Below are 27,819 nucleotides of genomic sequence, written 5' to 3'. Positions count from 1 at the left end.
ACAGACACCCCAGGGGGCTGTTCTGGATGTGGAGTGAGGGCCTGGGGAGCCAGGTGTGCGTGGCGCAGCGCCAGCTCCTTGCTGGCTGGCGGGACAGGCCTCGGGCTTCTGCAAGCAGGCCACAGCGCCCAGAGCAGTGCCCTGGACCAGGCTTCTCCCTGGTGCAGGATGCAACTGTAACTGAGACCGGCCCCTGACCCAAGGGGCTCCGGGCAAGGAGACGAGGAAAAGAGACTGCCTTGAGATGCAGGGGTGGGGGAGTCGCAAGCAAGTCTTGCCCTCTGAGCTGCTGGCTGGCTCCTCACTTCCTGCTTGACGGTGCCAAGATTATAAACCAGCCAGCGAGCCAGTCCTGCAAACAGGCTTCCTCGCGGAGGCCCACCAGCTGTCAGGCCTGGCTCTCCGCCCGGCGCACCCCTTCCAGGCTGCCATCTTGGCCTCCTGGAGTCACTGCCAGGTGTCCTGGGAGCTGGGCTTCTCCCGAATGGGGAGCCCGACCCTCCCAGCTCCCTCCTGCCCTCCTGGGGACGAGGGGTGGAGTCACTGGGGTTACCACCAGAAACCCCGGGCGGTCCGGTCCCTCCGTTACTGGGGAGGCTTTTCCAGGCCACCAAGGGTAGCAGCAGAGGGTAAAGGCTGGCCTCCTTATCAGGGCTCCCTGGAGGGAGGGACAAAAAAACAAAGCCACCGCAGCCTCTGGGCGTGACAGCTGCTGATAAGAGGAAGGCCGGCTGGGTGGTTTGTGGTGACACCCAGTGAAAGCAGAAGTGGGTGGGACCCCCACCCTCATCTGGAGCTGCATGTGGTCAAGACCCCAGCCCCAAACCCAGGGACCGAGAAGCCAAAACAAAACAGCCCCTGGCCCAGCGCCCCGGGGATCCACTTTTTCACCCCCTCCCTTGATGTTGCTGGAAACTCAAGTGCGAGGACAGGGCCAGGAGGATCAGTTTCCCAAGTTCCTTCAGACGGTGGGCCTCCAGGGCCTCTGCCTCTGCCTCCTGGCCTGCGCTCATGGGGCACCTGCTGTATACTAGGCAGGCCTTGGGTGTTTGTGTGCTGCTGGAGATGGCAGAGGCTGGCGTCTCAGGACAGAGGTAGCTGGAGAGGGCCACAAGCATGCAGGCCCCGAGGGCCCCGAGAAGGGGACGCAGCGGGGAACGTGGAGGGGACATGTAAGGGGAAGCGTCCCAAACAGGGAGGCCGGCAACTGCCTGGGGATTAGGAGAACTGGCCAGGTCACCGGCCAAGCTTCTGTGGGTTTGGCCAAAGGCCAGGACGCTCTGAGTTCTCCACAGGGCCCCGCGGGCTTGTTTCCTTTAGGGAAGTGGGCTGATGCTCAGGCTGAGATGAAGACTCCTTCAGAAAGGGGAAGCAGAACCCGTTCGGTGAACTTACGGTGAAGCTGGCTCCAAGGGTGGGAAGAGGCGAGGGCCCTTCCTGAAGCCTCCTCCATTCCCACAGTGTCTGCCACTTGGCAAGCACATATGCTCTGGCGGTCCCTGCCCAATCTTGGGTGGGGACATTAATCACATCTCAGAGATAACAGGGTGCGTGGGGTGGGGGCTGGGTGTTCCACACTTGCATCCATACTCAGTGGTGCGAGGAGCCAGATGTGGAGAGAAGTCAGGGGCCATGAGTGACAGGTGGGTGCAGACCCAGGCCACCTGGCCCCTGGACTCCCACCCCCGCCCCAGGAGGCTCCTCCCTGGCCCAGAATGGCTATCCCTCCCCTGTTTCCTGCATTCAAGACACGATCCAACCCAACCAAGCAGGGGCTGGGGGGACAGGTGGGGGCTCTGGGGCCTCCAGGGAGAAGCAGGCATGACTGACGCGGCTGCCTGTCAGACTCTCGATACTGGTCACGATCAGGAAGGCTCCAGAAACTCCCAGACCTGGTGCGGTAGGGGTGGTGAGGCAAGGACTACACTGTGCCTGGGGCACACACTCTCAGAGTTTGGAGAAGCGGGAGACCACGGGACCCGAAGCAGCCAGTGTGCCCCCGACACCATCCTCAGGGCCCATCCCAGCAGGCGGGGCGAGAAGAGGGCTGTCCTGGGAAATCCCTTAAAGCCGAGGTGGAGTGGGGGACAAAGAGGGGATGAAACTCCAACCTGCTCTTCAGGGGGTCCAGCAGCAGCTGCAGGCGGTGTTTGCTGCAAAGGAGCCGGGGCCTGAAACAGGGCCGCGGGCTCTCTGTGTGCTGCGGTGGTCCCTGCTCCCACTGTCCCTATGACGACAGATCATCGAGGCCTGGCCGTTGTGAAGAACAGCGATCTCGATTGGGATTTTCACAGGCATCGGCCGAGAGGGTTGAAGGGCAGGAGAGGGTCAGAGGCACAGGGCTCGCTCCTAGGAGCTCAGTGATTCTTGGCGCCAAGTCAAGCTTTACAAATCAAAAGCTAAATGAGGAGACACCGGCCACATTGGCCTGTGGTCTCCTCTGCTGCCCGGGGCTGCAGATTTGGGAGAGGGCTGAGGCCAGGGACGCCTTCTGACTCCAGCTCACATGGGGAGGGACACTGTCCCCTGCCCGGAAGCCTCCACAGTACATTCCCTACCTGGTCTCCAGCCCAAACCTCCTTCCGAGGCAGCACCCTAGGTTGCTTTGTATCCAACCTGGGCATCGTTCATTCATTCACTTATTCAGAACTGAGTCCCAAGCCCCAGCCACCACACCAGGCACCGCTGAAGTGGTGGTGGGATGCCAGATCCGAGTCCCGTAAAAAAAAAGACGGAACAAGATGCCAGAAATGTCAGGTGTGAGTCAAGGGGTGAAGCACTGCAGAAACCCCACAGTCGAGTGAGAGCCCGGGGCGACTGGGGAGGGTGGTGTGCAGCCAGGATGGGCCTTCCTGAGAAGGAGATATTTGAAGGGGGCAGGGAAGCTATGTGTCTGGCTGGGGGAGGAGAGCTCCAGGCAGCCGGCACAACCAGTGCAAAGGCCCCGAGGCAGGAAGAGTCCAGGCTGGCCAGCGTGGCTGGAGCAGAGGTGAGGCGAAGGCGCAGCCCTGCCCCAGTCTTGCAGGGACTCTGGAACAGAGTCCAGGCATAAGCCCACTTCTTCTTGGAGTGGAATTTCCCAGTGGTCACCTGCCTGCCTCCCAGACCTCTCATCTCCTTTAACCATAGCTGCAAGGGGAGGCGAGAAGGCATGCTGGCCATTCTGAACCATTGCTGGTCCACCCCAAAGCCACCTGTCGCCACCCGGCTGGCCCATCAGCAATGGGTTTTTAATTATCTAAATATTGCCTTTGCCCTTTGCTTCCAGCCGGGACTGCTGAGCTCTGCAAAAGGCAAATGGCTTTCAGTGGCACTGCTGGGGGAGCGGGAAGCTTTGCTCCCTCGCCTGATTACAGCGACTGTAATCTGCTAGGTTTTATTGTCGAGAAGCAATCCAGCAGCGTGGCAGGGAGCGAAGAAGTGTGCAGCAGGGCTGGCACTGACGGTGAGGCCTGAGATACTGAATTACCCACCACCACCAACAGCCATTTCCCGCCCCCCCCTCCCCGCCCCCGGCAGGCCTCAGCCCTGGCCACAAGTGTCCTTCCTTTGTCTTGAACCGTAGCCGGCGTCCAGTTTGTGGCTGCGGAGGCTGGGCCAGGGCCTGGGTGTCGTCCACCGAAGGCCTCAAGCAAGCTGGCCTTGGGAAGCAGACAGATGATTTGATTTTGGACTTCACCACTCTTCCGGGGCCCAGGGAAGAGGCGGTGGGCGGAGAGCAGGTGTGCCTGCCTTCAGGGAAGAGGTCGTGTGCCAGGCCAGGCCAGCTTGTGGAAGAGGGCAAAGGAGGCCAGTCCCATGCTGGCGTCCCCTCGTGGAGGGATTCCAGTCTCCTTCAGTCCCTTCCCTGGCTCCTGCCTCTCTCTCGCCCTGAGGACCGGCTGGAGACCCCTCCCCACCCCGACAACTCTCCTCCAGCTCCCAAGCCTGCCCTCACCCCCACCAGCATCCCTTGCCTGGAGTGGTCTGGAGCCTCCCGTGATGGATGGATGGAGGCCTTCTGCTGGGCTCCGCCATCTTGGCCCAAATGGCATCCAGGCCCCAGGCTGGGCACTGGCCCCACAGGGCCGTGGCTCTCCTGCCCCTTTCCTCTCCCGGCCTTGCCCACTCCTGTAAGTGGCTTAATTAAGGAGCTGTGCGGTTTATTTATGTATGGACCTAGCCTAATTGGCGTGTTTGTCTTTTCTCATTATTCCCAGCTGGACAAAGCCGTTTGAACAACAAATGGAAAGAGGCTGGATCTCTCCAACACAGTGTCTATTTTTGAAAGGCTGCTCGGTGCCCCTGCTATTAGCTGCGTGCACATGTTTGCCGGCTCCAGCCACATGCCCGTAAGCACTTAATTGTGGGTGCAGTTAGTCAAGGCGGGCGGCTCTCTGCAGATTTCAGGGGTGAGGGAACCTAATTACACCTGCAATTGAGTGCTTTAGCGGGGACAAAAGATGCCTGTTCAGCTAATTGCAGGCACCAAAATTGCCCCCACAGAAAGATTCCCTGGTAGATGCTTTGAGAGCCAAGGCCAGGAATTGTAATAAAGAACGGATAACTCGAAATTATAGCGGTGGGGGCTTGCTTGTTTTGGCCTAAAAGATTCAGTTTTTTTGAAGCAGCCATTACACCTCTGGGTTGTTGTTTTTCCGCTGTGGAGGCCGCTCTGTGGCTGAGTTTGTTTTTTTTTCATGCGCGCCTACCTTCACACAGAGAAATGTCAGAGTGGAGGGAAAGTGAGGATTAATCACCTCCTCTCGCCTATTTGCTCACTGACTAGAGTGATTCACCAGGTTTACCTGGAAGAGGCAGATGCCCCCACGCTCGCCTCCCTGCAGGTCTTGCTACTGAACTCCTGCTGGGGGGCAGGCATGGTTCCCAGGAGGTAGTGACATGCAGGGAGCATCCTTGCCCTCGTTCAGGGCTGCGTCCTGGCGCGATGTTAGGCTGTGGTGCCTCCCTTGTTTCGGTTTCCAGTCCTCTGCGCATCCCTCCAGGCCTGTCTCCTCTTTCTTGATCGGAGCCGGCAGAGCCGTCTAGGCTGTGAAAATCCCAGGCCTCTGGAGTCACTGCAGATCTGCTTCTGTCAGCCGTTGGAGCCACTGACTCTCAACCAGGAAGAGTGTACTTCCTGGGTGCCTGGTTATCTTTGACAATGTGCAGGTCATTATATTTTTTTAAATATATATTTAAAAATATTTTTAAATTATATATATTTTTAAAATTGGCAGGTATAGGTTGAAGGGACTACCCTTCAGGAGGATGTGTATTTGTTTCTGGCAGGTGCTTAAGAGACGTGACCTCTTTGGCACCTTCTTAATCCAGTCCAGGACTTAACGTTCCCAGGGCAGCACCTGACTTCAGCCTGGCTGTGCTTCTGCACAAGGGTTGGCAGGCACCCCCTTCACTCTCAGGCTGAGTGGGTCGTACTCCAGTGCATGCATGCTAAGTCACATGACTCTTTGCGACCCCATGGACTGTAGCCCACCAGGCTCCTCTGTCCATAGGGTCCTCCAGGCAAGAATACTGGAGTGGGTTGCCATGCCTTCCTTCAGGGGATCTTCCCGACTCAGGGATTGAACCCACGTCTCTTATGTCTCCTGCATTGGCAGGCGGGTTCTTTACCACTAGTGCCAGCTGGGACCCTGGCTTAGGCCCCCAACTCGTCCAGAGAACCCAGGCTTTGCATTCAGTCCCCCTTGACCTTCAAGGCCATGAAGACCGAAGTGCAGGTTTCACAGGGTCCGTACACGCCCCTGGGGCCAGCAGGGCGTCTGTGCCAGGTCAGTTCTGGGGACTCCAGTTCCCTGTCCCTTTTGGCCCAGTGCCCTTGAGAAGCTGGAGGGATATTTTTATCTGGCTCCTTGGGTTGATTTTATTGGCCATTATGAGAAACAGGAAGTCCAGGCCACTTCTCCACGCAGGGGGATGGGGGGAGCGGTGGACGTGCCGGGGACAGAGGACAGGAGTGAAGTCTGTGCTCCGCCTGGGGTGGCTTGGAGCGGCTGGCACTGTGTCCAGAGCAGTCAGGGCAGCAGCAGGCGGCCAAGCGCAGCCGCCGGCTGAGAGCAGAGGGCCTGGGCAGTGGGAGGAGGCCACAGGGCAGGCCCATCGGGACACCTGGCTGCCACTCAGCCATCCTGGCCTGACCAGGCCCTCAGGTTAGCCACCTGGGCTCGGCTCTTGAGCTTGGCTGGGCTACGTCTCCCCCCGAGCCCCCTGCTCTCTGCCTGGCTTCAGATGCCTTCGGTCATAGGCCACTCGGTGGACGCGGCAGGGCCACGGGCCTGGCCAGAGGGTCTGTGTCCCATGTCTCTGGCGGCAGAGTGGGCCTGAGACCCGTTTCTTTAGAGACCAGGCCTCCCTGGACAGTGATGGGCATCCTCAGGACAGAGCCTTGTGGTGTCCTATGTGACGAGTCGGGACACGGACATTCGATACGCATGGACTCCGCCGAGGTGACGCCCCTGCTGCCCTGCCTGTCACCCTTGTGCCCTTGGGGCGACCCTGCCATCTCCAGCTCAGTTTCCCCATCTGTGAAGGGGGTCAGCACTTCTCACTCCCCAGCGCTGAGGAGGAGCTGAACCAGCAGGAAAGATGAGTCAGCGCCACCTTAGTTGTGAAGTCTGGGGCCGTGCCGTCAAGATGCACGTCTCTCCCTCCAGCTGAAGGAGGCGTTATACCAGGCGCAGGGCCCGGGGAGCTCCGAGTTTGACCAGGGCATCAGCTAGTCCTGCAGGGAGGAACGGAAGAGACAGCTCTGTGTGTGCCTGTATGTATGTGTGTTTGTGTCTGAGATTTTTTCAAGTCAGGGCTGGGATACGGGGAGGGTGTGAACCCGCACTCAATCAGCAGGCGAAGGAGGAAAAGCAAGCTGCATGGGGCAGCTTTCTCTTTGGAAACCTGTTCTGTTTCTTAAATGTCAGAGTGAGCAGATGGTGCGTCTGAGTTTTATTAATCATGGGCTTGCAGAGCTGGAAGGCCTGGGGGATCACTTAGTCCGAGGAGGAGACTGAAGGCCAGAGAAGGCCACAGCCGTCCTATACCTACCACGGGGGTAGAGCTACACTCGGACCCGGTAGCCTCTCCCGAACCCACGTGGCTCCCACTCTATGGGATGAAACAGGTGTAATGCTCCCCGCCCCATACACCAGGAACAGTCACCCTGCCTCCCAGCACAAAGCTGAAGCAGAGCTGCTTCTGGGATCATCCACCCCCACAAACAACCGGAAATCCTGTCTTTGAGACACATGGGTCAGGATTGTGGTCACCAACTGAGAATGTCCTGGCCTCGGTGCTCTGCTCAGCGTAGCCCAAGCTGGTGACTGCCAGGTGCTGTCAGGAGGGTGATCCTGTGAAGTCCAGGGGGCTGGCCGCTCAGCGCCTGGGTTGTTGGCGGTTCTGCTGGACCGTCCTCTGTATCACGGTTCATCCGAGCCGCACAACTTCTTCCGAGCCCAGCTCTTGACTGATGCTGTTTCCTCCCCCTCGGCAGCTGTTGAAACGGACTGGGCACCCGGAAGTTCACCTCCTCACATGATGTTATGAAATTGAAACCACAGTTTAAACCCAAGTGGGCAGAATGGCTCTTTTGCCCTGCCTTTCCCAAATACATGCTTCAGCTGTTCCAGTTAGCCATGAGATGGCTCCCGCTGGGGCCACAGTCTCGGTTCTGATGATAGTAGAGGTGGTGCTAAATCGTACTAGAGTGTAAATGACTGATCACAGGTACCTTTTATTTCAGGGCAGGATTTGATTAAGTCAGAGAGAAAGAGGACTGTGGAGAAAAGGCCACAAGGCTCCAGGGTTGCCCACCTGACATTTTGGCTACTCTCTCCTTTTCTCTGTTTGAACACTGTGACATCACTGGATTTCTTTCCTTATGACCCTGTTTCCTGAATCCCAAGCTCATCTTTACTTTGGAATCATTGGTTCTATGCAGGCTCAGCGAATCCTGTCAGCTGAAAGACCACAGCACCCCCATTCAGGCCCTCTGATTTTGTGTGCTAAAACTGGGGCCAAGAAGGGGGCACTCATTTGCCCTAGGCCAGTGGTAGTGCTAATTCTAAAAATCAGGTCACTCAGAGTCATGGCTGGATCCTTATTTTTTTTTTTTTTTTTTTGGCCATGCTATGCAGTTTTCAAGATCTTAGTTCCCTGACAAGAGATTGAACCTGGGCGCCCAGCAGTGGGAGCCCGTGAACAACCAGGGAATTCCTGGTTTATACTACATGAACGACTCTCAGTCAGGGCAACTTTCGTACCCACCAGGGGTGTGTGTTTGTGCAGATCTGGCCACTTCTGAGGACGTTTTCATCGTCACAACCAGGGTGTGCCATTGGCATCCAGGGGGATGCTGCTGAACAGCCTACAGTGCACAGGGTGGCCCCACAAGAAGGATGATCTGGCCCCAAATCTCAGTCACGTCACATCCGTGCTTTGAAAACGGGCCAACAGAAGAGCCGTTCTCTAGGGAGACGCTCTCTTGTTGGGGGGCAAGTCAGGAGTCCCCTGAGTTCAAGCATGACCCACTGGAGGATAAAGAAAGGAGAGCTCAGGTCTTGGGGGACACAGTAGAGAGACTGTGGGCAGGGGAGGTGCTGCAAAGGGAAAGGAAGTGGCAGGGCCCCCCCGTACACACACCGGAGGCGGGGGGTTTTTGCAAGGTATAGGCAGAAAAGAATAAAAGAGGGGCCAAGGTTCCCCCCTAGAGCTGTGCCCAGCGTGAGGAGGAGCAGGCACAAAGCTGCCTCTTAAGAACCACATCGTGTCGGCCAGAGGGCTACATCGACCCGCAGCAGTCAGGCCCAGGGGTAGACAGGCAGATCCATGTGTCATCCGGAGACGGGTAATTACGTCCCGGCGGTGACTCCCTGCCCGGCAGACGCCAGCAGCAGGCAGCGGGAAGGGCTGTTCACAAATGCCTTTTTCCCTCGAACAGGCTCTCGCCTGGTCCCTGGTGGGCAGACACCGGTGGGGAGAAGAAAGCCTTGTCAGCCTGCCCCCGGGCAGCTGAGCGGCACGGCGCCCGGAGCAGGATCTGAGCAGACGGTAACATGGCTGTCGCCCTGTCCACAGAAGGGGCCACCAGGCCTGACCCCCGCGTGTTCCCTCCTCCCCCCCACCCCACCTTGGAGACCTTCCTCCCTGCTTTTCGACAGCCACTTGCCAGCCCTGGGCTTGCTGGCTGTGCACAGAGTTGGACATTGACAACCAGAGCTGTCTGAGACTAATGATAGACCACCTCCAGAAGAGGCCCGTCTATAGCCTGGGGCAGGGGGCACACGGGGACAGGTGAGGGTCGCCCCTCAGAGGGGAGCTGTTTGGCCCCCGCAGCCCCAGACGCAGCGTCTGTCTGATTTCTCTGGCACCTCCGTTCGGCCCGTGGGGAGGAAGCACTTTGGCGCCATCACATCCCAGCACGGCAGACGTCTTGTAAAGAGCTCCCAAAGCCGAGCTTGCCCGGCAGCCCCAGCCTGAAGGTCAGGTGCACAGTTCTGTGTGTAGACAGTCTCGTGCAGCGTTATCCTGTTTGTCTGCTTGCTTGACTTTTCATTAAAAGGGGGGATTTAAGCCCCTTTGCCAGATCCTGCTAAAGAAAGTTGAGGGGGATGCCAGAGACAGCAGTTGAACATACAGGATCTGGGTTCGAAGCAGATTTCCCTCTTACTGGCTGTGTGACCTTGGGCAGGACATTTCTCTGGACCTCAGTTTGTTCATCTGAAAAATAGGGGCAATGATAGATTTACTTTTACTGTGAGGATGACGTGAGAGAATGCATTTAAAACATCCAGTGCAGTGCTGGTCATCAAGTAAATACCCATAAAGGAGACGTGCATGCTGCTGCTGCTGCTGCTGTCGCTTCAGTCGTGTCCGACTCTGTGCGACCCCATAGACGGCAGCCCACCAGGCTCCCCCGTCCCTGGGATTCTCCAGGCAAGAACACTGGAGTGGGGTGCCATTGCCTTCTTGATTTTGAGTTATTTTGTACGTGTTTATCTCTAACCTTAGCTGCTCTAACGAAGAGGCGCTGAGAACTAAGTGGCGCCTCGCATCATGGCCTCTATACACACTCCCTAGTAGAAGTTCCACAGTAGAAATTTCTTCATCATGTGCCAACATAACGTATAATTGGTGCAGGCAGTGGAGAGGGGGGAGGCTGGGACCTCGGCCTCCACAACATTTAGGGGTGTGATGGAGGCGCCTTGTCTTCTGTCTCCTGGGAGCTGGCGTCTGGTGAGCAGACCCCGAAGGGGAGCACAGAGGCTCTTCTGTGCTGGGCCTGGAGGTGGGGAGTCACTACTTCCACCACATTCTCTTTGCCAGAGTGGTCACCTGACCCATACATCTGCATGGCAGGCTGAGAGATGTAGGCTGGGTATGAGCCCAAGAGCAAAGGGAAGCGGGTTTGGTGAAAAACCAGGCGCCAGGCTCCCTGTTGTTCGTTGCTGTTGTTACCCCGAGCCTCGTGGGGCCAGCCAGGATGCTCGAGGCCGGCAGAGCCCTCAGTTTACAGGCTGATCGGGCAAGGCTGGCCAGCTGACCACTTCCCGGGCAGATAGCCATCCTCGACGATCTCCAGCAGGCCAGGCTGCTGCCCAAACACCAGCCGACAAATGTGTGTCGCCGGTGCGGGAGAGGCAGGAGGGCAGGCAGGTCACCGAGAAGGCCCCCAGCCAGCAGGGGCTGAACCTCGCTTTCACGGAGCACAGGCGGCCGGAGCGCACACCTGCCCACGGGCCCTAGACATTTCATCTTCCTCCCAGCCCTTGCTGCAGGCCTGCAGGAGAGGGTGACCTAGCTGGCCCGAGGCCTGCAGTGTCCAGCGTTGGACACGGCCCAGGGCCTCCCCTGCTTGGCAGGACAAGAGTGCATTCCATTTTCACAGAAGTGACAAGATGTGTGAGTTTCCTGTGGCTTCTGTAACAAAGTACCCCAAACTGGGTGGCTCGAAACCTCAGAGGTGTTATCACCCAGTTCCAGAGGCCAGAAATCTGAAACCGAAGTGTCAGGAGGGCCACTGCGCTCCCTATATGCTCTCAGGGAGGGCCCCTCCTGCCTCTTCCAGCTCCTGGGGCTCCAGCCATTTCTCAGCCTGTGGCTGCATCCCTCCAGCCTCTGCCACTGTCTTCAAGGAGCCTCTTGTGTGTGTCTTCTCTCATGTCTGCTTGTCTTTCTGGGTACTGGCTGTTGGGTTTAGGGCCAGCCCTGATGATTCAGAATGATCTCAACTCAGGATCCTGAGCTGAATGACACCCGCACAGACTCCTTTTTCAATGAAGGTCAGATTCATGGTTGCAAGTGGACATATATTTTGGCAGGACACCGTTGAGCCCATCACACAGGGCCCGTGGAGAAGGCCGTGGGGGACCCGGTTAGACCCCTAAGAGGGGATGGCACTCCGTGGGTGGGGAGCCTGGAGTCATGGGAAAGCAAAAGTAAGCGTGCCAGGCTGAGATGGAAGCAAAATCTGGGTTTGCAGACGTGATCTTGACGGGCTGGAAGTTCTCGTTTTCTCTTCTAGCCTCGGCCTTGCTTCTCTTGAGACTGAACTTTCACACTTGTTCACTCACCTAAGGAACAAACTGGACGGAGGGAGAAAGCGGGTGTGTCTACACCCTGGGTACCCTTGGGTGAGTGACTTCACCTCTTGGGGCCTCAGTGTGCTCATGTACAGATTGGGGTGATGGTCACTGTGTGTCAGGGCAGTCCTGGGTGTCCTGAGGCCCGTCTGTGGTTAACTGCTATTACTCAAAACACAGTAATTTCCAGCTCTCTTTATGGAGTCCTTACTCTGTGCCAGGCACCTGAGTGGTTACCAGCTGCGTCTTCCTAGATTGCAAGCGCTGATTTCATCCCATTTTCCAGGTGAGGCAACAGAGGCTCAAAGGGTGACATCACTGCCTGAGGGCACATGGTGGGTGGGGCCCAGCTGGAATCGGAACTCTGGTCTAACTCCCAGGTTATGGACGTGGACTCTGGAACCAGCTCAGCCTCAAACCCCAGCTCTGCCACTTCCTGGCTGTGTGTCCTTTGAGGAGACACTTGACCTCTCTAGGCCTCATCTAGAAAATGGAACTCTTAAGGGTGACCTTGAACACGGTTGTCATGAGGATGCAATGAATTATCCGTGAAAAGCGCTTAGAACAGCAACTGACACTTACCAAGTGCTCAGGAAATATCAGCTGGCGTGATTATTCCAGGGAGGGAATTGGAGGGAGGGGGCAGACCAGAGGGCATTTCAGGTGAGCACCATGGCCTTCTCTCGCCTCCCTTCCCTGGAGTCCCTGGGGAGCAGTGCCCCTCCAGAAGGTGAGGTCACAGCCTGGCCTGGGCAGCCACCAGAGTGCCAATGGGCACACAGAGGCCGTGAGCCCTGCGGCCGGGAGCCGGACATCCCGCCAGCTGTGGCACGCCCCAGACCCCTCTGCGGCCTCACTGTTCTCAGCATGTGCTGGGAGCTATCTTTACCACATTCAGCTGATGCTCTTGGCCAGTGAGACTGTCTCTGTTCTGTGGCAGCTGCCACCCTGCTAGAGGGAGTCTGGGGTCCCTCCGTTTGAAGGTGCAGCAGGGGAGAGTGGTAAGGAGGGCACCCTCGAGTCTTTGGTGGCCGGAAGGAGGCGGGGTGGGGGTGGTGTCTGGTGGACTTGGCACCGCCTCCAAGAAGCAGCCAGCCCCATTGAGGGATGAAGCGCTTTTCTTTCCACTGGGCCCAGGGCATGCCTGAAGCTTCCCTCTGACCCCAGGTGGGCTGGCTGCATGGACGGGTTTGCCCTGCAGTGGCCCCAACTTAAAAAGGGAGCCTGGAGGCTCAGCCTGCACTGACTGCTGCCTCTTTTCTATAAACGCCTGACTCTTGCGCAGAGGTGAGCTGGGATAGTAGCAGGAGAGGCCGCGAGAGAGGAGAGGGGGTGGAGATAGGCCCCCATCCTTGCAGAGAATCCCGCAGAGCTAAGGTCCCCAGAAGAAGGTGGTCCTTCTCACCTGGGCACCTGGCAGCTGGTCCAGGTGTGGCCCAGACGGGCTGCCCCTCCCACCGCCCAGCCAGGCCATAGGCACCGTCCAAGGAGGGGTGAGTCCCTTGGAGATGAATGGCCTTAGTGATGGGTTCCAAAAAACGACAGCCAAGCCACAAGGGCCGGTGGGAAAGAGAAGAGCCTTCCAGCTCCCCGTTCAGCCCCATTATGGCAAACAACCGAGCCATTCAGTGGAGAGGCCGCCCGTTAAGCGGGCTGCTTGGCATGGCAGGGGTTGCTTTATATTTTTCAGCTGTTTTGGCATCAGGTTGGGAGCTGTGGTGCAGCCACCCTCCCATGGTAGATCTCATATTTTCCTCCCTTACAAATGTCCCTGTCACCAGGAAATGTCACTCACCCATTTTGAGCCACCCAGGCCCAGGACCAAGGGAGGTTGAGGGTATCACTAGAATCTTACAGCTTACCTCCTGCCCCAGGGAGTGGCTAAGAGCAATTAGGGCTTGGCCCCAGCATTTTGAAATAGTCTGATGCAGGAATTCAAATACTTATTGGGGGCAGGGGTGGGGGGGAGGAGATGTTTGCCTTTTGACCCGGAAGCAGAAATAAGCTGTGCAGGCCCGCAGGGTAGGGGTGGGGGTCGGGGTCTCCTCTTCCGCTCACCGGCCACCAGTGAGCCAGGCCAAGGAGCTCTTCAAGTCTCCAGCATGCCTCCCTCCCACCATCTCAGTTTCTGTTGGCCCTGGAGTGGCTGTCTCCAAGGGGTTTCATATAGAAGCCAGGCCCTTAAAACTCAAGATGGGAGACCCCCGGTGCCATCCCCCAGTCTGGGAGCATTCTCCACAGGTGGCTTCCAGAAGGCAGGCTTCTCTGTGGCACCCTCTTCTCCACTTTAGCAGGGGAGGGGGGAGCCCAGCAGATTGGGGGAGCATCCCTGCCTCTGTACCCTGCCTGTGATTGGCCCATAATTACACGTTTATTGCCTGTACCGCTATTGTGTAATGACATGTTTGCAAATTAATTTTTATGGCTCCTGCCATTAGCATATACAGTAGAGGAAGGTTTAGTATTAATTACTACTGTTGTTCGTGTAATCCTGGAGAATTAAAAACCAATAAAAGAATGACAACAGAAACTGATAGTTTAGGGTCTTTGAAAAATAGTTTTATTTCTTCCTCCCTACCCCAAGTAGAATCAGAAATTTTCCTAGTTTATGAGGGGTCATGGGGGTGGGCAGCAGCTTGACTGAGCTGTTCCATGCGCGCCTTGGTGCCCCCCATTCCCAGAGGGGCGCAGATGATCAAGTATGCGCGTGACACAGGGGTGGGAGGCCAAAGCGGGGACTGAAGCGAAGGCCAGGCTGGGGTCGGGCGCACAGGTGCTGGACCCGACCCCGCCGGGCCCAGGCCTTGTCTCCCTCGCGGGGCCGCCGTAGGAGGCGGGCGCAGGGGGAGGCGCGGGGGAGCACGGAGCGCGCCGCCACGCAGCCCCGGAAACAAAGGGCCGCCGCCGCCGAGGGCCGGGCGCGACCTCTCGGGTCAGCGCGGGGCGGAGCGGCCAGATGCTGGCGGCGGGCGCCTGCGGCCCCGCGCGGCCGGTTTCCTCCAGGTCAGCAGCCTCGCGCCCTCCCGGGTGCCCCCGGGTGCCCGCGCGAGCCCGGCCGCCGGTGGCGCGGGGGGACGCCGCGGTGGGGGATGGGGGGCGCCACAGGGACTGGGGGTCTCAAAGAGGCTGCTCGCAGCCCCGGCGGCCCAGCCAGCGGAGAAGGCAGCCGCGGCGCGCTGCACCCACTCAGCCGTTGGCGGCGGGGAGGAGCGCCACCCCTCCCTTGGCTGCCGGCGCTCCGCCCAGCCCATTTAAGATTTTCTGGCGGGGTGGGCGTAGTGAGGGGGGAGAGTTGCAGAGAGGGGTCAGAAGGCACGCGGGGTCCGCCCACCTCCTCCAGTTCGCCCTTAGGAGCCCTTCTCTAGAGGATCATATTCCGGGAGTCCAATTGTCACACTAAGCCACCGCGTTTAGCGGGGAGCCGGGGGCTGGGGGGAGCGTGCTGCCGCTGGGGACCCTTGATTTACGCAGCGGCTGGAAAGCGTTGGCAGGAACCCAAGCCTGTCGTGACCCGCAGTGGCCCGCCAGTGCGTACCTGCAGGCTCAGGTCCCTTCCTCAAACCATGGTGATTGTATCTGGGGTCAAAAGGTGACCCCTTAGTGTTACCAAGTCGCGATTCCGGTTGACAGTGCCACCGAGGGGGGCCTTCAGAAGGTAAAAGGGCTTGAAAATAAATTGTCACATCAAGAGGCGGCTTTGCGGCATGCGTTTAAGTGTGTGTGTTGGGCGGGGAGGGGGGGGGCGGTGGGTAAATGGATCCTGTCTCTTTAAAAGCGCTGGGCTGGACAATGAGCGCACAGGATGTGGTTTGGCGGCAGGGTTTTTTCCCCTTCGATTTGGGGAATTATCACATGGGGCCTTCTTGAGCTGGTGTGAAAGGGAGGCGGGTGGGGAGGAGGGATACAGGCTCCACACTCACTCACACACACTCTGTGCAGTTGGTCGTTTTCTTAAACCAAATTAGCCAGGGCTCTCGTTACTATGGTGCAGCCGGGGCTTGCAGAATCCCAGTAATAGCATTTATTAGGTCTATTTGCCTGGAAGCATGCCTTCCCGGATCTGATAATGCACCAGTGCAGGGAGAGTGTGGGAGATGGTATCAAGCATTTGATTACACTTCCAACAGGGATTTTTAAGGGGTGGGGGTGAAGGGTGAGAGGTAAAGGAGAGAAAGGAGCCACTGGCCTTAGGAGCTCAGCCCGGGTCAGGCCGGTGTATTGCCGCAGCCCCGTGTGGGTTTCACAAAAGGCGGGCCAAAGCTACCAGGGCACGATTTGGGGATCCTCCTCCCAGGCCCCAGCGGCGGGTGAACTCCCCGCTCCCGCAGCTGTCAGACGTGGGTGGGGAGGACAGGCGGGCGGGCGGGCGGCCAGAGCTCAGAGTTGGGCAGCCGGAGGGGGGACCGGCGGCGCCCGCAGCCGCCCACAGTGTGTAAGCGGCCCCCGCTTTGGGGCAGAGGGGAGCACCTCGCCGTCAGCAGTAGCACCCTCCCCACGTTTGGAGAGGGGAGCTCAGTTCTCTGCGCCCCGATCCCGATTCTCATGGATCTGCTGCCCGGCGCGGCAACCGCCGCGCGGGGGGAAGCTCGCAAGTGAAACTATTATTATCGCCCTGCGGAGCATGGAGCTCTCGGAAGATGCCGCGTAGAGACGGAAGGAGCCGCCGCCGCTGCGCCCCTACCCTTTCGCTTTCATTAGGGGAGACAAATCTGCTGTCAGGCAGCCAGCTTTCCAATTTACCGATAATGATTCTTGCATGAAAATTGATCGAGGGCTCTCCACCGCCGCGCGCTCTCGCCTGCCCGCTCGCCTTCCTCCTGCTCCTTCTGCCCGGGCGCCCGAGCCCCCGCGAGTTCTTTCTCCTCCTTGCCCCAACCCTGCTCTCTGAGTCAGTGGTGGGACGCCGGGCCAGGGAGATAACCCCCCCCCAAAAAAAGAAAGAAAAAGGTGGGGGGGGTTGGTGGCAAGGGGGGAAGGGAACCGGCTCCTCGGCCTGCTTTCTCCTGCCCGAGACTTGTTTGCAGTCGCTGCCTCTTTTATTTACGAGAAGAAATCTCCCCCTCGGTACTTCTTGGCTGTTTGGGTATTAATTTTCTCCTCTCTCCTCCCCGTTCGCCCCCTCCTCTTCTCTCCCGCCCCCCCACCCCCACCCCGCCCCTCCTCACCCAGTAGCTAAGGGGAAACGAAAACAAAGCCGATTTCTCCTTGGCAACAAGAGATACCCCCCTCCCGCCACCCCCCCTTCCTTTTTCCTTCTGGTTCGGAACGTGAAACCCTGTTGGAAACAGGTCCCTTGACCCTCGCCCTTGACATTCAAATGGCTGAATGGAGGAGAGATTGCTACTCGCACGTCTTGGGGGCTGCTTCTCTCTCTTTCTCTTTTTTCTTTCAAATGAGTAATCCCTGAAGATCTTAACCCCCCAATTTCCTCACCCTCACCTCCCCCCTTTATTTTTCTCGCGCTCCTCTCCTCTCTCCCGCCTGCTTCCCTCCGCCGTGCGCCCCCCTCCTTCTTTTATTTGCATCTCAAGTCCAAAAGGCAGAAAATACACACGCGGCGAAGACACCGGGCAGCCGTGGAGGCTCCGGCCCGTCCTTGGTCGTCAATTACCTCATTGTGGATCTGCCAGGGCCAAGGTGGCCGAAACTGCCCGGTCGCTGGCCGGAGAGAGAGGCTTTTGATCATTTTAGGAAGGAAAAGAAAAAAGGATTCCCCCTGCCCCCCCCCCCCCGCCGCCGCCGTCGGAATCGCTCTTCTGGCTTAATTTTATTGTTTTGGACATTTTTGAGCGCCGTGGCTCGGACGGCGCTTTTTGTCTCTTCGCTGGGTTTTATTTTTTTTTTTTCCTTCTTCATCCCTCTCTGGCCACTATGGAATTCTAATCTGAATCATGTTTGGATTGAAGCCGCCTCTGTATTACTTACCAGGTAAGCGAGCTCTGTGCGCCTCCCCGGGTCCCGCGCGGCGCCGGCGCGCCCCGGACCCCCACCCTAACCTACCCCTCCAGATCCCAGCGCCCTCTCTACCCCGGCCTGGGTAGGGGCGATGGGTCCGCCGAGCTCCCAGCAGACCGGCGAGAGCGCGCGGCCCCGGCTGCTCCCGCTGCGGTCCAGCCGGCGGTGTGTGCGCTACGTGCGGCGGGGAGCGCCCACCCGGCCCGCCGCCCCAGTGCACAGCCGCCGGGGTAGCGCGTCTCGCTCCTTTTGTCTGCCCGGAGCCGGCTCCGTGGTGGCCGCGCAGCGAGCGGCCGGGGCACTCAAGCCTTCCAAGGTGAATTAAGCACCGGGTGTGAAGTTACTTTCCTGCAGGCCGCCCTGATCGGGTAGCATGCGTTCCACCCCACCCCGCCCCCCGCCAGCCCCTAGTCCTGGGGCTTATTTTCCTCTGCCTCCAGCCAGCCCCTTGCATGGTCTCCGCGCGAGCGTGGCGCGCCTGCCCCCACCCCCACACCCCCCTTCCTGCCTGGGATTCCCTGGAAGGTTTTGTGCCTGCCGAGGTCGAAGGAGGGGGCCGGGGGAAGCTCTGGAGGGTGGCTGGCGTGGCTTCCTGTTTCCCTAACCTTCCTGCGCGCTGACAGCAGCCTGCCCTGTAACTTTCTGTTTCGGGGCAAGTCGCTCTTGCAGCCCAAAGGAGAGGGGAGGGGGTGACAGCAGGAGGTTTGGGGAGCCCCTCTTGTGTTCACCTTATTTGGACTTTGAAACCTTAAAAATAATTACATGTAGGCTAAAGGGAAGCAGGCGAGCCAGGGTTCCTGGTGAAGGAGGCAGCAACCTTGGTGATTCCTGGGGTCCCGCTGGCAGACTGTCACCCCCTTCCAGGGTCCCCTGGGGTCGGGAGCATCTCACCAAGCCTGCCCCAGGCAGGGCACGTGACCCGCAGGTCAGGAAGGCTGGTTTGCATGTGACTGCTGGTTCTAGGAATGGGCTGTTTTTATTTCCCCCTCCTTCCTTTGAGAGTCTTATCTTCCCTGTGCGTTGTCACACAGTTCCTATGGAAGTTGAGGCATCCATGGATTTGGGGGGGATGGGGGCGTGTAAGAAGAAGAGGGGACTTCTCCTGTTTCTGGGCTTCTCACCTTGGGGCTTTTAACATTCTGCAGAGGAGGCTGCCAGTGGAGGTTTACTCCTGAACTGCTTTGCTGGCAATAGGTGCATGTGGCCGGCTGGGGGGGTAGGTTATTCCTCTGTTCAGAAGCTCCACCACCACCCCACCACCCCCGTCACCTTGGCTGTAGCTCCTGCAGCTCTCCCAGATCCCCCTGGGAGGCGTGTGAGGGGAGGGGATGGGCCCCCGGCAGGACCCAACTCTTGGAGATCTGAGCCAGGGCAAACATCTTCACCCAGTTGGTAGAGTAGTAGGAGGCCGGAAGAGGAAAAAAGTGGGAAGGACTTCTCAGTTCTGTGTGAAAGCTGCCTGTTTACTCTTTCTGAGTCTTTTTGTGGCTGGTTTGGGTCCCTTCCCCAGAGTTGACAAGGTCCGTGTCTCTCGCTTGATGTCTCCACCACTTTCGCAGGAAGCATGTTTCTCAGGATCTGCACTGCCTTCTGTCTCTTTTCCTTCACAGCCTGAGATGCAAATCCAGCACTTCTCTTACCTCTGCACGGCACTTCCCAGATCCGCTCCAAATTAGAACCGGAATCCCCAGTTTATAAAAGGGTGCCGGGCCCAATCCTGGGGCTCAGAGCCAGCTCCCCAAGGCTCCCCCCAGGCTCCCCCATAGGAAGACCCCCGGGTGGCTGAGAGCGGTGCCAAGGCCCTTTGAGCCTGAGCTCTGGCTGGCGGCTCCCAGTGGCCTCCCCCCACCCCCTTTGTACCTCCTGCGCCACCCCCAGAGCCGTGTCTGGCCTTTTAGACATTCACTACACGTTTGTAGCAAGAATGAATCTTCTTAAGTACAGGGCGTCTTTAAAGCACAGGTGTTTGTAATCTACACCCCACTTCACCTGCCATTGGGTGGCTGCTGGCACATATTTATTCATCAGGTGACCGATTTTCTATTTACACTGGGAGCCTCGGAGAGAAAAGGAGGAAGTGTCAGGCTAGGAAATCCAGAGCAATTAAGAGAAATGAGTCGTGGCTGGTGTGAAGCTCTGAGAAGCAGAGTGTGAGGTCTGCAGATCGGGACCCTGAGGAGGTCAGGGCACACGTCCTCTGGGTCTGTGAAGGGAGGCGTGTCCTTTTTTTTTTTTTTTCAGTTTCCTCACCATGGTTTGTACTTTATAATTTCGCCGTCACAGTGTAGAGGCTTCACTGAGAAGAACCGTGGTCCAGTGGCTTTGCTTCCCTGGACTTCAGTCAGCTCATCCTAGAGTAGCAGATAGAGTTGTAAAAGGAGTGACCTGGTTCTTGTGATTGGCCTCAGGCTCCCTTAGTGCTTTGCCAGAATTTGTCCTGTAAATCTGACTCCAACCCCTGAGATGAGTGCTGTTGTCTGCCCATTTCACAGATGAGGAAGGTGAGACTCAGAGGCGCTAGCAGCTCACCCAGCTGGGAAATGGAGGAGCTGGGCTGCAAAGCTGACCGCCGCCCACCCCGCTGGCCCAGGGTGGAGGGGCCTGGACTGGGCCAGCCCCGTGTGCTCCAGAGCCTCTGGGACCTTGTTCTTCCCCGTGGCCAGATCCCATCACAGAGTGCAGAGAGCCGGGACCCAGAACTTACCATCCAGCCATTCCCTGGGGCCTGAGGCGGGTGTGGAGGGGCAGTTTGTTCCCAGTCAGGCTGGCATCAGGCGAGTCTCCTCCTGTTTGCCGAGACTGAGGCCGAGCAGCAGCATAGGTTTGAAGTCCTCTGCCTGTCCCGAGCTGTGACTTCAGCAGGTGACTTGAGCTCTCTGGGCCTCGATTTTACCATCTGTGAAATGGGATCCCTACTTGGGTCTCCCTCAGTGTCAGTGTAAGGCAGGGGTCAGCCCTCTGTGGCCCACCGCTTGACTTGGTGAGTAACGTTTTCCTGGCACTCGGCCAGGCCCGTTTCTCCGTGTATTATCTGTGGCAGCTTTCCCACTCCAGCAGCAAAATGGACTTGCTGGGACAAGGCCGGTCAAGCCTAACATGCGTTATCTGGCCCTTGCAGGGGAAGTGTGCTGACATCTGGTGTAAGGGATTAAGTGAGGGAATCCTTGCGAGACACCGAGGACAGTGCCTGGGGTGATGTTCACACAGAGAAGTGACAGCTATGATAATAATTATTATTAAGGTGGAATTATTTGCAGAAAATCACAAGGGCCTCTTAGCAGTTGAGCTGCACTTGAATTCAGATCTTTGGACCAGACAGGCCCCTTGCACCCCATGATGCATTGCCTGGCCTCTGGTGTTCATTCACTGTTGGGGGGTTTGGTGTCCAGGAGGATACCTCCTATGCCACGAGGAGGAGGCACGGGTGTGTGTCAAGGGAGCTGGGGCTGGTGGATGGGTGGGTGGGGTCTCTTAATACCACTTGAGATTCCCTTCTGTGTGCACGCGTGCCCAGTTACCCCGTTTCCTGAGCGTGATCAGACTGCAAGCTCCACGCAGGTGGGGACTGTGTGTTTCTTTCCTGCTCGACTCAGCGCCAGAGTGATAATAACAGGGATGAAAATAATCAGGAAGAAGGGGTGGCAGCAGCCACTGCTTCTCTGGTGTGCATTCCGTACCAGCTGTGGTGTTAACATACTCCCATTTGCCAGCTGAAGAGACTGAGGCATGGGAGGTGGAGGCCGCGAGGGCAGTAAATGGTGCAGCTGGGCTTTGACCCCGAGCAGCCTGGCTCCAGAGTCCCTGCTTAATAAATATTTGTTGAACGAGCGAGGGAGGGAATTGGCCGTTGGTGTTGGCGGTGGCGCCCTGCCGGCCCCCTTATCTTGTTCCTGGAGTTCGCAGAGGGAGGACTCTTCAGCTGTCAGCTGACCCCACCCTGGCCCCGTGCTGAACTCTGGGTGACCCTGGTTTCCCCTGGGGACCTACTGTCCACTGCTGGAAAGGACACTCCAGATTCTCCAGTGAGGAAACTGAGGCCCAGAGAGGCCTGGGGTTTGGCCCAAAGCAACACAGCCTGCTCTCAGAGAATCCGGGTCTCCCCAGAACATTTTCCCTTCCCCCAGAGACCCCCCCCACCCCCAAATTCCCTGATGGCTCAGTGGGTAAAGAATCTGCCTGCCAATGCAGGAGGTCTAGGAGATGTGCGTTCGATCCCTGGGTCAGGAAGCTCCCCTGGAGAAGGAAATGACAACCCAACTCCAGTATTCTTGCCTGAAAAATCCCATGAACAGAGGAGCCTGGTGGGCTACAGTCCATGGGGTTGCTACGGGTCGGACACGACTGAGGACTGAGCAGAGCAGCCCCCGAGGGTCAGCGGTCCTGGGCCCCTGTCTGCACTTCCTTTGAGAGGCTTGCAAATGGTGGGCTTCCCCTGCTGGGAGCGGCGGTGCCCGAGAGAAGGGACTCTTGGCCCAAGTGGCCTGTGGGAAGCTGCCTGGTTTTCTTTTTCACCGCCCCCCGCCCCCCCCAACCCAGCCTGCTTCCAGAAGGCCCCAGGCTGCGGCCGGCCCAGGTCTGCTCACCTGATTTGGGGGAGGTGGCTGGGGGCGAGGGCCGGCCAGAGCTATGGGCCTCCAGCTGCCAGTTGCCCGATCCCAGGGGCCCCCTCAGGAGCTGAAACTGGGGGGTGGGGGGTATCCGCCGTAGGCAGCTGTGACAGAGCTCAGGCCCAGCTCTGGCTTGTCGAGAGCTCGTCCTGGGAAGCTGCCGGGTCATGAGCAAACCCAGGGCTTTCGGGCAGCTCTGGAACACCCAAAGCCTGTTCTAGGGGCAAGTTGGGCCTAATGGGATCTGAGTCAGATAAAAGGACAACATTGCTATTTCATTGGTGATTGAGAAAGCTGCTTATTTACAGCTCAGAAACTCAGCAGGGACAGGCGTTTCGGCTCCCATCTAGCACTTTCCAGGCAGTCACTAATTAATCTTCCGATACCCCTGGGAAGTGGGGAGGGGCCGCCACATTTCCATCTGTCGGCTTTCAGGCGGGGTGGGGGGGCCCTTTTGTCCCAGCTGCGGCCCAGCCCTTCTCTGAGGGGCCTGGTCTGGTTCCCACCCCCCCCCCCGCCCCTGCTCAATTTGGTTCTCATTAAGCCTTTTTCTTGCCTTAAACGTGTTACTTTTACTCCATGGGTGGAAACCTGATATAGCCCCTTTGGAGACCCTCTGCTTCTTATCTTCTTGGCTCTTGGAGTCAGGAGAGGTTCCTTTTATGTGCTGGGAGCAGGCAGTCATTATGATACCTGGATCCCTGCCCTAGAATGAGGCAGGGGCAGAGGCTGGGAGGGTTTGCTTCCTTCTGTGCAGGAGGCAGAGGAGAGCCAGAGGGCAGCTGGCCAGGGCCACCCAGCTCCCAGAGACACAGCCAGCCGTGGGATGAAGTGTCTGGACCCGGACTTCTGTTCCGAGTCCGGGGCTCCATGTTATTTGGATATGGACCTGTGTGAATGGAGCAGCCCCACGGTGCTGCTTTCTCTCCAAGGTCAAGTGTACATGGGCCCCTCTGGTCATCTGGTCTACCCCATACTTTGCAGCTAAGAACTTGGATGTCAGAAGACCTTGAAGGGACCTGTTGACTTCTAATTCTTAGATTTGTGGTGAGATTGAATTGGTAGACGTGGACTATATGAACTCTTCATCTACTTGGGAATGTCTTAGCATATTAATAGCCCCTCCAATAGCCTTTCCCAAAGGACAGTGGCCTCAGCTCTTACGGGGCCCTCAGCAAAGCAGATCTGCATCCATACTTGGAATGGTCGCTTCTTGATGGTCTAGCTACACAATCAAAAATTTTGAAGCCACTTGGCGGATGGAGGGGCGTATATTAGAAAGAAAGAGGGAATTTGGGGGTGAGGGAATAAAAATAGATGCAGTGCTTTTTTTTTTTTTTTAAGAGCTCCATATAGATTTAAAGTCCTTTTGTTAATTTAGGAACATAAAACTGTGTGATGTATAGCTTAGTTTGCTCGTAAAATTACTAAGTGTGGCATATTTAGAGCTGTGAAAGCTTGGGGTAAGAGGAAAAAAATCAGTGAGAATTTTTTTACAAGTCTTTAGGGGGAAATGCATTTTTCTGGCTTGTTCCCACCAATGCCAGGCCTTCCACTACTCAGGCTGGGTTGATGGTTGCCCTTAGGCCAAATTACAGCTAAGGCCAGTGCTTGCCTGGGGTGTTAATCTGGGCCCAGGTCTCACCCCCAACGCCCAAGTCCAGGCCCCTAGCAGAAGCCCACAATCGTGAAGAATCAGGGCCTCCTCTGTCTCTCCCGCTCCTCCCGAGGCAGACAGGAAGCGCCCTCTGACCAGGCCTGGACTGCCGCCCAGTGGGCATCTGTCCGCTTGCTTAATGGCCCGTGGGGTTGGGAAGTCACAGAAGAGACTTCAGAGGGAACTCAGAAGGGACCTCAGAGGTCAGATGGCCTAACCCCTCCCTTCTTGCCATTTGGCGGTCTCTGGGGCTCAGCCCCGCCATACCACCGTGGGTTGTTAGAATGTTGCTTTTCACACGGAGCACACGCATGCGTCTGACCTAGTTCTGTCCTCCAGGGACACCGGACCAGTCTGTTGTTGTCTAGTCGTGTCCGACTCTTTGTCACCCCACAGACTGTAACCTACCAGGCCCCTCTGTCCACGGGATTCTCCAGGCAAGAATACTGGAGTGGGTTGCCATTTCCTCCTCCAGGGGATCTTCCCAACCCAGGGATCAAACTCGCTTCTCTTGCATTGGCAGGCAGGTTCTTTGCCACTGAGCCACCTGGAAACCAGTCTGTCCCCACCTAAAGATCACCATCTGACCTGGACCCAGTGTGGCCCCCACAGGGACAGCGAAGGAATCTGTGTCTCATCCTCAGGTTGCTTTAGAATGAGCAGGGAGTGAGATGAGTGAGGACAGAATGCTCTGGAAACTCACAGGATCCATTACCCTGGTGGAGGAAATGACTCCGTGGAGGACGCGGGTGTTGGAGGCAGGCCTTTGAAGTGGTGTGCGCCAAAGGGGTGAGGATTGGTAGAAGGAAGCTAATGCAGTGAGGAGGGATGAACAAGAATAGGGAAGCCGGACTTCCCTGGTAGTCCAGTGGTTAAGAATCCACCTGCTTAATGCAGGGGACAGGGGTTTCCATCCCTGGTCTGGGATCTAAGATCCCACATGCCGCGGGGCAACTGCTGAAACCTACATGCCCTAGAGCCTGTGCTCTGCAATGAGAGAAGCTGCTGCAATGAGAAGCTCGTGCGCCGCAATGAAGAGCAGCCTTGCTGCAGCTGGAGAAAGCCGATGTGCAGCAATGAGGACCCAGCACAGCCAAAAATGAATGAATGAATAAGTAAACAAATAAAGTGCGCTAATCTTAAAAAAGAATAGGGAAACCACTCTTAAGACAGTCAGCATGTGACGTTCATGCCAGGTGTGCTGAGAAGGCCATTCTTAGAGGTGCCCACTGGTGGCCGGGCTCTGCAACCTGTGTGTCCTTGAAGAGGGTGGAGACCTGCACCCTGAGAGCGTCCAGACTCCGGCCCCACCTTCCAGACTCTGAGGCCCTGGGTCTGAGGACGAGAAGGAGAGAATGAGTGGGCAGGATGGAAGCCCCCACGGAAGGGGCTTCCCTGACCGTCCAGTGGGCTGCTGTCCACCTCTGGAGGCCCAGCAGTGGCATGAGGACCGGAGAGTGGGGACAGGGGCAGCTGGTGGGAAGCGGGCCATTCCCCTGGGGGGCTGGGCCTCCCCAGAAGGGCAGGAAGGAGAGTTTTAGGGGCATGGGAGGGCTTGGTGAGGAGGGATAAAGCAGGGTGCTGGGGAATAAAATCACTGAGTGGGTTGGAACCACACTTGGAGGGTCTCGAGGGTCATAAGGCCAATGACACGTGACACCAGTCCTGCTGTAAGTGGGCGGGAATCCAGGGCTTTAAAGCACCAAATTCATTGCTTTACTCCCCAAACATGTTTACCACGTGCCAGGCACCGGCCCCGGTGCACAGAAATTTGGCTGAGAATCTGGAGAATGGAGCAGGTGGCCAGAGTGTGTGTGTGTGTGGTGGGGGGAGGTGGGGGGGTGCCCCGAGACCCCAAGAAAGGGAGAGGTTAGCCTTGGGGAGGTCTGAGAGGAAAGGCCCGGGGACAGGGTCACACTCGTGTGAGGGTCCTGAGGCCTCGAAGGTGTCCACGTGGCCGCAGGGGATGAGATGGGAGCTGGGGGCGGGGTGCCTTGAGCAGCCCCTCCTGGCCACGGGGCTCAGGGAGGAGGTTCCCGGCGATCAGGGGTCGGGGGCGCAGGAGGGAGACCAGCATGGAGGTGACAGCCATGGTCCAGGCGAGAGAGCAGGCAGGGAGGCAGCGCGAGGCAGGGCATCTGGAGGTACAGGCCGGGGCAGGTGGCCGTGCACCCCATCCCGTTTGTTTGGGAAAGTCCACTCGGACAGCCTCCCTTGTGGAGGCGAATGGTCGGGCAGGGGGCGCCTCTCAGAGCCACAGGGTCTGGCAGGAGGAGGACGGGGCGAGGGGCTTCAAGTGTGGGCTAGTGACACCCCAGCGGTTCTCCACACAGGGCTCCCAGGCCCGCAGCGTCAGCACCAGCTGGGAGCTGAGAAGGTGTAGATTGTCAGGACCGGCTCCCCCTACCCCGAACAAGACATACTGAGGCAGAAAGTCTGTAGTGGGCTCTGGCGGTCTGTGTGTTCTCGAGCCCTCCAGGGGATTCTCAGGCTCGCTCGAGTGTGACACCTGGTCTGACACAGTCCCGAGTGCAGAAACTAGGCCAGGGTAGCCTGTCCCTGGGACATCTGAGCACGGGGCTGTCGTGTATAGAGGTGTCCTTGGCCAGTGAACGAGCAGGGGATGGGGATAATCCGGGAGGGCCTCTGCACCTGCCCTGGGGTGCGAGTGGGGTGTGGGCCTGCCCCTCAGGTGGGTGACAGCCAGGAGCTGACATTTGGGGGTCTGCCTGGCAGGCCTCGAGGTCAGCGACATTTTCTGATGCTGCAGTGCTGGGTGGAGCAAAGACTGGGATGAGAGCCCTGGGGTTGATCTGGTCTCAGCTCCTGACACGCTGTGTGACTCTGGGCAGGTTACTCACCTTCTCCGGGCCTCCATTTCCCCGTTTGTCAAGTGGGCCAGCAGTAGGGCCTCCCTCGTCGGGGTCTCATGAGTGTCCGGGGAGTAAATCGGCAGGAGGCCCGGACCAAGCGCTGTGGAACCATTCGCTGCAGCTACGTTTGGACTTCGAGCTGCCCATGTCTTGGATTGTTCCCGAGGGGCCTGACTGAGTCACGCTTGACCAGGGGCAGTGACCAAGGCAGGGTGGACATTGCCCGTGGGCCCCTTTGCCCAGATTCCAAATTGCTGTCAGGCAGCTGGGCCCATGCTGCTGCTCTGGTCACAAGATGGCAAGTTCTAAATAAGTAAAGAAACCATGGAATTGCCTCGATTAGATCGTCCTGGCCTCTTCCCTGCTGGCCCCCACCCCCCACATCAGGAAAGCAAAATTGGGTGAACCCCAGGCCCTGAGTCTTAACTGGGTGGCCTTGCCAGACCATCTCCAGTGGAGAATTTCGTTTGAATGAATCCCTTCTCCGACCACCCCCCCCCCCCCCCCCCCGCCCAGAGGACTCGAGCGTCACCCCCCCAGGCCCGTGACAGAGCCCACGCGGAAGGCAGACGGCACCTTGCCTCAGACGCTGGGGCCTTCTTTGAAGCTGCTTGACGCGGGTCCCCACCCCCTTGTCACTCTTGTCCTGTAATTCATTTAGGATTAGCTTTCAGACCTCCTCGCCAGTCCTAACTTCTGTTGTCTTGGTAACTGTGTCAACCGTTTGCCGGTTTCCCGTGATTATCTGACAAGAGAAGAGGGGGCAGGCGGGAACATAAAGGAAGGGGAGGAGGAGATGGTGCCTGGGTCTTAATTGAGCTCGCTGGAGGGGCCTGCGGGGTGGGGCTGCCTGCCTGGTGGGGAGCAGTGGAGAAAGGACGGGGTGCGGTGAGGCAGGGCATGCAGCTGCGTGGAGGGGGGCGGGCCCGGGAGTGAGCGGCGCAGGTATCGTCCGCCTCTGTCTTCGCTCTCAAGGACCCAGGGGTAAAGATGTCCCTTCCTGCCCACCACTGCTCTTTTGAGGTTTCCCGCACAGGCAGATTTCAGCCAGCTCTGCCTCGGCACTCACCACAGGATGCTGGCCCGGGGTGTGGTGGGCCACATCAGCAGCTGGGGTCGCTGGTGCGGGGGCCTGCAGGGGGTCAGGATCCCCTGGG

General features: G+C 58.0%; 1 protein-coding gene and 1 long non-coding RNA gene across 2 annotated transcripts in view; one reads left to right on the top strand and one right to left on the bottom strand.

The window, feature by feature from the left end:
* Window positions 1-27,819, top strand: part of GSE1 (Gse1 coiled-coil protein) — a 395,207-nt gene that overhangs the window by 277,645 nt on the left and 89,743 nt on the right.
* On the bottom strand, window positions 19,510-20,933 carry LOC113875464. The gene is made up of 2 exons (XR_003506251.1): window positions 20,230-20,933; window positions 19,510-19,876 (listed from the first exon to the last, which is right to left on the bottom strand). It is a non-coding gene; the product is annotated as an uncharacterized LOC113875464 (long non-coding RNA).

Source organism: Bos indicus x Bos taurus, chromosome 18 (assembly GCF_003369695.1).
Source record: "Bos indicus x Bos taurus breed Angus x Brahman F1 hybrid chromosome 18, Bos_hybrid_MaternalHap_v2.0, whole genome shotgun sequence".
Classification (NCBI taxonomy): domain Eukaryota; kingdom Metazoa; phylum Chordata; class Mammalia; order Artiodactyla; family Bovidae; genus Bos; species Bos indicus x Bos taurus.
The sequence above is the reverse complement of the archived record's forward strand: the minus strand, read 5'-3'. Positions and strand labels throughout refer to the sequence as shown.